Here is a 9,554-nt window from a genome sequence, read left to right on the forward strand (position 1 = left end):
AGTCACTATTGACCTTAGATTTAGGAGCGTGTGTTTTTTGGATTTTCATGACTCATTAAACCTCAATTAGGGAAGCTTATTTTAGTCTTTCACTTACAACAAAAGTAACCTAGGGGTAGAATTATCCGGGTGCCCTACTTTTCTACTGATTGTTCTTCCTCCTATCCTTTGCTTGAATCGTTTATTTGCATTTTAAATTGTAACATCTAAATGCATCTCACCAATCAATTGTCACTTAGTTTATTTAGCAATACTATTTGTTCTTAGAGCCTATTCCCTATGGATTCAACTACCCAACCAGTTGAGTACTTTATTACTTCAACAACCCATGCACTTGCGGTACACACACGTAAGGGGTGTGTCAGCAGGTTTCTACTGGCCTTCCATGTTTCAGGACACACAAAAATTTGTGTAACATTGTGACAGGTGTCAAAAGGCCTGCAATATTTTGAAAAGGGAAGAGATGCCACAAACTTTGGAACCAAGCATGTGAAGTGTTTGACGTGTGGGGGATTGACTTCATGGGTCCTTTCCATAGTTCTCATGGCCATAAATTCATTTTGGTGGCATTCGACTATGTCTCCGAATGGGTAGAAGCACGAGCACTTCGCACTAGTGATGCAAGAATGGTAGTAAAATTTCTAAAAAAATTGTTCTCCAAGTTCTGGTACACCAAGGATGATCATAAATGACCAAGACACTCATTTTTGTAACTCCCAGTTTGAAAGAACTTTCAAGCATTATGGAGTTTTTCACTGGACTTCAACTCTGTATCACCCCCAAACAAGCGGTCAAGTTGAAGTATTAAACTATGAAATGAAATGAATCTTGGAGAAAACACTGAGTCATCATAGGAAGGACTAGGTAGATCATCTAGATGCACTTTGGGCCTACAGGATAGCCTATAAAACACCTATTGGCGAAACTCCATATAGGTTAGTCTATGGAAAAGCTTGTCATCTTCCTGTTGAACTAGAACATAGAGCATATTGGGTCATTAAATTGTTGAATTTTGATCCTCACCTAACTAGTTATAAGAGGAAGTTGTAATTAAATTAGTTAGCTAAATGGCACACTATGGCTTATGAAAACTCTGTGCATTACAAAGAAAAAGTAAAAGAGTACTATGGTTGGTATATCAAGCAAGCCAAGCACTTCAAGGAAGGGGATTAGGTAATTCTTTTCAATTCTAGGTTGTAACTTTCTCCAGGAATGTTGAAGTTAAGATGGTATGGACCATTTATGGTTTTAAAAGTGTTTCCTCATCCAAAAAAAGGACATTCAAAACGGTCACCGGTTGAAACCATACTTCTCTTGGGAACTCCCCTTGAGATTGGAGGTAACTCTCCTTCATTTGACCCACCATGAAGGTAAGTCCGTCAAGCTAATGACATTAAATAAGCGCTTCTTTGGAGGCAACCCAAGCCTTTTAAATTCGTCATTTTTGTATTCTTTGTGTTTGTTGTTGTTTGTTTGTTGTGGTTGTAATCATGCTTTTTTATGTTGAGCTTATTGTCTAATTCATGTGTTTTTTGAGTTCTTGGTGTTTATTCATTGATTTGGTACCATTTGAATGTAAATCCTTGTGCATTTTGGTGTTGTAGTTGTATATAAATTTGTTTTAAGGTTGCAAGCAAGGGTATGTGCAAAATGTATTTTTCTAGGCCCTCATGGCCGTAAAGCTTTCCTGAGAGCCCTTGTGAGCTCCCTTGCTCCCGCAAGGGCTCCCGTGAGCAAAACCCTAGAGGGCTTGTGGGCAAGCTTGCCCCCTACAAGCCAAGGCCGAGAGGCCTTGAGGAAAAGCTTGCTGGCATATGCTTGCCCTCAAGGCACGGGTAGCCCCTTATTTGGGGCTGCCCTCTCAGTCTCTCCACTATTCATCCTTCTTCTCCATGGTTCTCTCACATTTCTCATCCATTTTCATTAATTGTTTTCACCATTTTTCTCCATTTTTCCTCCTCTAAGGTTCTCTCCCACCTCTTGCAACCTCAATTTTGCCATTTATTTGAAGTTTTACCATCTTTTTCACCAAATTCTCACAAGAGTACTCTCACAAGCCGTAGCTCAAGGTTTGCTCCTTTCTTCTTCATTTCTCTTGCTTTTCATGTCTTTGTGGTGTAAATCTTGTGAGTGAATGAATGGTTGTGGTTTATTTGAATTTCTTGAGCTTTTTCCAACTTTGTAAAATTTTTAAAGCTCTATTTACAAATGAAACTCTTGCAAAATATTTTTTGAAGTCATCTAACTCCTTTTGAGTTGTTTGACACCGCTAGCATGATAAACCATTGTTTCTCTTGTTTGTGGTTTAATTTTGTGCATCTTGTCTTGTAGGAATGCCTACTAAATTTGTGGATTCGAAGAGAGTAAGAAAGGGTGATATGATTGATTACCCGCAAGTGTACGGGGTCGCCAAGTAATACCTTGAGCAAAAGCCCAAGGATCGTATTCCACGGGGTTAAGGAGCTCCTATTACTCATCCATCACTCACTTTCTAACCTTACAATTCAAGCATGGTATACTAATCTAATACAAGCAAGATTGTAAATAAAACACAAGTGTAACAACTCCAAGTCAAGCAAGAAAATCACAAGAGCAATGATGATAAGAATAGGCCTAGGGATGAGGATTCCCAAGAGGGTCATCAAGATATAAGGATGCATGAAAAATACATGGCACGGGTGATTTAGACCGACGGACCTCAACAATATTTCAACCCCAATTTCTCGGCGGCTAAACCCTAATCCCGTACAAATGATGACAAGGATCTCTCCTTAGTCATATTCCCTACGATTGCATTAAAGTGAATGGAGATCACGCAACAAGGACACACTTAACCTAAGTTTATCCTCATGGTTCGGAGGGGCTACCTACACCCAATTTCTCGGCATGTTGGTCAACAAATACCCCTATTAGCTCATTAACGATCTAGTACACGCGAGTAGAGTCACGTCTACATGTACAACTCAAACAAGAACTAAGGATTTCTCCACATAATAGTTCTAAGCATGAAACACAATGAGCCAAATCATAAATCACACCAATGCATATCAAATATAAATGTAGCATCCAAAATACAAGATGAACCCCGCAAGGTTCACCTACATCCGGCGACCTTGGGGGTCTAGTGTGGTATCATACAAATAAGTATCTCAAACACAACAAAAGCAAGAAGCAAATGCATAAATGACACTCCCTAGTCCGAATAATGAAGAGGAGAGAGAACGCCGGCCGAATGATGCTTCTTCTAGCCCTAGAGATGCCGAATGCTTCTCCTCCTTTGATGATGAGGCTTCCCCTTTAAGTTCAAGCTCTTGATCTTCCCAAGCTTCAAGCCAAACTCTCCCAAAGAATGGTGTCTTCGTTTCTCCCCTTCCTGGATGTGATGGCTGTCAAAAAACCTTCAAAAGTCTACCCTAGAGTCTCCAAGAAATCCAGCCAAAAGTCCCCAATCTTTTTCCAAAAATCCCTCTATATATCACTCATCATACCCCCTTGATGGCCTCCATCCCGAGTGTTATACCACTCCCTATGGCCCCCATCCTAAGTGTTATACCAAGTGCTATACCAAGTGCTATACCACTCTATGGCCTCCATCCTGAGTGCTATACCACTCGCTATGGCCTCCATCCTGAGTGCCATACCACTTGCTATGGAGCTCAACATTGACACTATTTGGGGTAGGCAAACTCCATCAAGTAAATATCTTCTATTATAGCTACAGTGATCATCCCGGGCTCTATACCGGGCAGCATTGAGGCCGTATGGCATGATCCGAATCCTGACTTAAAACTCTCCAGGGACTACAGTGACAGCTACAGTAATCTTGCTACAGTGAATGCCCTACAGTACCGCGCCCTGGTTTTCTTCTTTTTTTCACCCGAATCATATCCTCGTGTCATCCATGGTGTTCCCGTGCCCTGCAAAGCAAATAACACACGATTAAGCACAAAACGGGCATCAATTCTAATGAAAATACATGCTAGAGGTAACAAATACATACATTTAGACACTTATCATGATACCCCTACCATTGGCAAACCACATTTTACACAAGAGTCACACAAGACAAGATATCCATTATTGGTGCATAAACCCCTTTGGCATTACTCGGAAGATTGATTGGAATGACTTAGAAGTCTTGGGTTTGGTCGGTGTCATCTTGGAGTACATTTCACATGATCGATGGGACAAGATCTTTTTCACTGATGAACCCACTTATCGTGAGCTCACTCTAAAGGTCCTATCTTTCATATGCAAGTCTTCTACTTTTGTTGGCCCCACTTCTGCCACCACCATATCCATGGCACCGCCTTTTCCTCCCAACACTTAGCACCTCTTTTAACTCTCAGACATGCATGAGTTACTTGTTTTTGTTGTTGTTCCAGTCACTTTGTTATATTTTGTGGTTGTACTTGTTGTTGTGTACTTTGTACTTGACAAGGGTTCAGTCCTTGCTAAACTTTCTCTATTTTAATGTTTTTCTTATGTTCTCTCCATTTATGAGATTTGAGGTTTTATATATTTGTTGATGAGTGCTTGTGTATGCATATTCTTTAGTATGTTTTACTTACATTGAGCATTGATTTCATTAGGTTTTATGACTCATTCTTGTGCTTCTATGTTCTTTTGTGCAAATAGGTTTATAAAGGTATGAAAAGAGAAAATAAAGCAAAGATAGGTCATGGAGGCACATTTTGGGATTCTCTTGCTCGATAGATTTATCAAGACACAAGCCCGCTTGTATACATGAGAATGTGTGCCAACTTACAAGTTTCAAGCCAATTCATGAGTCGCAAGGACATAAAGGCAATTCACAAGCTCATGTTCAAGTTGTGTGAAGATTTCAAGAGTTCTTCCAACAATTTCAGCTGACAGAAAGCTAAGTGACCTACCACATGGGTGTGTGCCTGGCTATGTGGCCTCCAAGGAAGGAAATCAAGAAGTATTGTTCATGGGAGTACTGTAGCAAATTACTGTTCATGGGTTACTATAATAGAGCATTGTTTATAGTTGTTGTAGCATAAATTCCACACGTTCGTGTGAAATCCCAATTTTAAGATATAAAAGGCTAAGTTGAAGAGTCATTTGGGGATCTTTTTCCACAAGTTTGGGGAAAAGCCGACTAGGGTTTGGAGAGGAGGTATTCTCACTTAAGGGAGCCTTTCTTCATGAGCTTTCATGGATTCCTTTTTCATTAAAGCCATCGAGGGAACCGCCAACGACATCAATTCGGAGGAGTGTGACCTAGCTTCGGCGGAGGAACTTTTTTGGAAGTTGAAGCATCCCTTGAAGACCATCAGCACGGATCTAAAGGGGTTTTCTTTATGGGATTTATGTGTTTTCATTCATTAATTGATTGCATATTGTAATGCTCCATGGAGAGCTAAACCCTAGTAGGTACTTGGACTTGTAAACCCTATGATGTATTTGTTTTATTGACTTCTATTTTGTTTCCTTTAATTGAAAGTTTATTTGAGTTTCAATCTTGTGTGCTTGATGTTTGATTTTTCCTTAGAGTGACACTAGGGTTGAGAATCTATTTTCATCATCCTTTTGATGAGTGACCATCACCATTAGGATTATATTAACCAAGGTAGAAGAGGGTTGAGAAGGTGAGTTGATCAAGGGTAGCGGAACATCTCTTTTCACCTTCGGTGTGATTTATCCTGGCTCCACACTCTAAGAGTTTTTTGCAATTACATATAGAGTGAGGGATCGAGAGTTCCCTCTTCCGCCAGAGATTTATTACAATTAGGGATCTTTCCCCTTGAACAAAGGGTTTGATCTAGATTAGAGAATAGGATTTATCTTAGATTAGCGAATAGGGTTTATCACTTGGAATCGCTAGAGTTTCAAACAATCATACTTGGTGTGAGGCGTTGAGAGTCTTCTCTCTGTCAGGATCTTGTAAGGGACTAGTCATGGTTAACCTTAGATTTGGGACCTTCTACATTTGGATTTCCATGAATCATTGAATCTCAATTAAGGAAGTGTAATCTTAGTCTTGCAATTGAACTTAGAGTCCTAGGGCGAGCATTGTCTGGGTTCCCCATCCATCTTGACTGATTCCTCTCTACTTCTCTATCTACCTGCTTCTTTTTCCTTATTTACATGTTTGTGAAATTGATCATTTTCACACTCATTCCATTGATTAGGCTAGATAGCGAGATTACAGCTATTACTAGTCCTAGGGCGAGCATTGTCTGGGTTCCCCATCCATCTTGACTGATTCCTCTCTACTTTTCTATCTACCTGCTTCTTTTTCCTTATTTACATGTTTGTAAAATTGATCATTTTCACACTCATTCCATTGATTAGGCTAGATATCGAGATTACAGCTATTACTAGTATTCTTGTTCCCTATGGATTCGACTACCCAACCCATTGGGTACACTTTATTACTTATACAATCTGTGCACTTGCAGACACATGCAAGGAGTGTATCATTTGTCTATCTTTGTAGGAAACTTACAGATGTGAGTTCACTCCCACCACCCTTTACAAGCTAGACTCCCCCATGTTCGTGCATGAATTGCAAATCTCTTAGCGACAAAATGGGGAAGCTTCTTTATACCCTCCCCTTGTATTTTATTGTTATTATTTACCATTTACTATTAATTTATGTACATTTAGGGCAATGTACAACTCTAGGTGTGGTGATGGAGTATTTAATACAATTGCATTCTTGATTTACCTATGATAGCTATGATACATTGTTAAGAACTTCCTAGCTTGAATGAATGATAGATGTGAGTTGTAATTCTTATTTGTGCTAAAAGGAAGTTCTGTTTCTTCTCTAGTATTTTCTTCATATTTTATCACAAAACTTCCATCTTGCACATTCTGACTACCCCATTACTTTGATTTCAGCGTTAGATTGTTCAATTTTACCCTCAATGATCATTTAAGAGATTTTAGTTCTCTCTTTGTCTTTCTTTAGCCCTAAGTGAAGTGGTAGCATGTAGTAGACCAAGAGGCATGAATTAGGTTATAAGATATATATATATATATATATATAAGAGGTCTATGGCAGTATTCCTCTACTTACAATGGCTAATAGCTATTGAAGCATGAATGCATCCATGTAGATTTGTAATCAAGTATTTGAGTGACACTTTTGCCTAATCAGCATGTGCATTCTCCAGAAAGAATTTGTACAATCTATGTTAGTCAGACACATAAAAAAACCTATTGATCTCCTGGAATCTATCTTGCATTCACATAGAGGCTAAAGTTTTACTTAGGGACTGAAAGATTCTTGATTGATCATTAAGGGTATCTTTAGCAACTCTAAGGCCGTAATCAATGTATATGTTGTGAATAGGGAGACGAGGGAGGAAGTTCACATACACTCATGAGGGAAACACTCTAGACAAATTAGGGCTATCTTTACTAGGTACTTGAAATACAACTCATTGTCTTGATTTCATTTCACTTGTACTTATGGAGTTCTTTACTTTTGAGCTTGAGGTTATACATTTAGTCTCTTATCATCTTGCCCCTATTCTTCATGGTTGTTTGCTTAAGGACAAGAAAAGGCTTCGGTGTGGGGATGTTTGATAAGTGCTTAAATGTATGTATATTATATGTATAAATTTAGTATGATTTATTGGTATTTTGTTGAATTAATGCCCTTTTCATGGTTTAATTGGTTTTATTCATATTGCAGGCTTTAATGAAGCCAAGGCAAGCTCGACAACATAATTTAGGAAGAAATCAACATTAAAACAGTGTTTTAGGGCTCCAGCACTGTAGCAGCATTGTAGCATGCACTGTAGCACAATGGATTAAAGAAATGGAAAGGCCTCTGGTTCTCCTTGCTAGCAACCTTGCGCCCGTCAGGATACCTACAAAACAGTAGGAGATTTTCATGTTGAACTGTAGCAGGAATCATTATAGCAAGATTATTGTAGTGGTACTGTAGCACTTATTGAAAATTTTGGCAGAAATCCTGAGGGCCTTACGGGCATCCTTGCGCCAGCAAGGTAGGAAGTGAAGAAAACGAGAGAGGGGTTTTAAAGGGTTTCTAGGGCATTGTGAAGGGTTTCTTCTTGATCTATTCTAGGGCTCTAAGCTCTCTATGGCTAAATCCAAGGAGGAGAACCAAATTTTAGGTGGAAATCAAGTGGAGAGCATCATCTTGGCAAGATCTCTCATCATTCTCACTTGGGGAAGCTTGAAGAGGATGAAGGAAGTCGCCCCCATTGCTGCGTCGATGGAAGCTTTCGACGCAGTCCTGACTAGCCATCTTGCTTCTAGTGTTTGAGGAAGTTTTTTTTATGCTTATTTTAGTTGTTTCCATGACATTGATTGTGTTATTTGCTTGTATGGACAACTAAACCCCAAGTCACCAGATGCCAGTGAACCTTGGGGTAAACTTGCTTGTTTGGATGTTTTGATTGCTTTTAATGTATTTGGTTTGGTTTGTGGTTCAAACTTTATGTTCATTGATGTATTGGATTGCATGAGAACTCTACAGTTCAATTTCTAAGTTGTAATTGGTTGAGTGAACCACGCCCTCTTACTAAACTCACTTAGCTTGAAAGGGATTCATGTATAAATAAACTGAGAAATTCGAGTATTTGTGCCCTTCCAACTATTAAGGATAAACCTAGATATTGTGTTTGACCCTAATTAGAGATTTTTCTAAGCGTAATGCAATCATAGGAGGATTTGGTCAGAAGAGATTCTGAACCAATACTTGTATGGGAGTAGGGGTTAATCACCTAGGCCTTCGGGGTTAACCTACTTTAGGATGTCTCTTGGCCCAAAACCACCATTGCATTGTAACCCTAGCATCCTTCTAGTTTTAGTAGCCCTAAGGGGATCCGAATCTGTGACCATCTTCTTTCCTAGAATTTTTACTCTATCACCTTGACATGGAGACACCTTCTATTAGTTCTCTTTAATCTTTTAGCATTTTAGAACACTTGCACTCAAAGTTGTAGGTTAAACAACAAGTGAGAAGGAAGTAAGGGTAGCTCCTTGGCCCCGTGGAATACGACCCTTGTGTCACACATAAGGTACTACTTGACGACCTCGTGCACTTCAAAGAAGTCAATCAGAGCTACTCCCAAGTCATGATAGATGCTCTAGGGAGACCCTAGAGCCACTGCTTGGCTCTTCCTTTCAATAAAAATGGGAACAAGTGAAGTCTAATTGCATTGTCAGAAACATTGCTAATCTGATAGCCTATGGAACTATACTAAATTCTGGACCATCTATATAAACACAGGCTTTAGCTTAAAGTTGTTTGTTGTAATTGGCGGGCGCACTATACTTGACTGAGAACCATCAAGAGTGGGACAAGTGTAATCTGAGAGGGTCCTATGTCAGTTCTCTGGATTTGCCATGGCATCCAACTGCTCTCCCTCAACACTCATGTCAAGGATCTTGTCTCATTCAGTAAAGTTGTTCTCAATCCAGTTCCAATCACTCTTTCTATATTGTTCTCATCTTCTGCCAGTCTTGTTGCCTTGCCCTTTGGTGGCATACACTAAAATCAAACAAACGAAAAAAAATCACAAAAGAATAAATATAAACAAAAGAAAAAC

Source organism: Dioscorea cayenensis, unplaced genomic scaffold, assembly GCF_009730915.1.
Source record: "Dioscorea cayenensis subsp. rotundata cultivar TDr96_F1 unplaced genomic scaffold, TDr96_F1_v2_PseudoChromosome.rev07_lg8_w22 25.fasta BLBR01000562.1, whole genome shotgun sequence".
Lineage (NCBI taxonomy): Eukaryota > Viridiplantae > Streptophyta > Magnoliopsida > Dioscoreales > Dioscoreaceae > Dioscorea > Dioscorea cayenensis.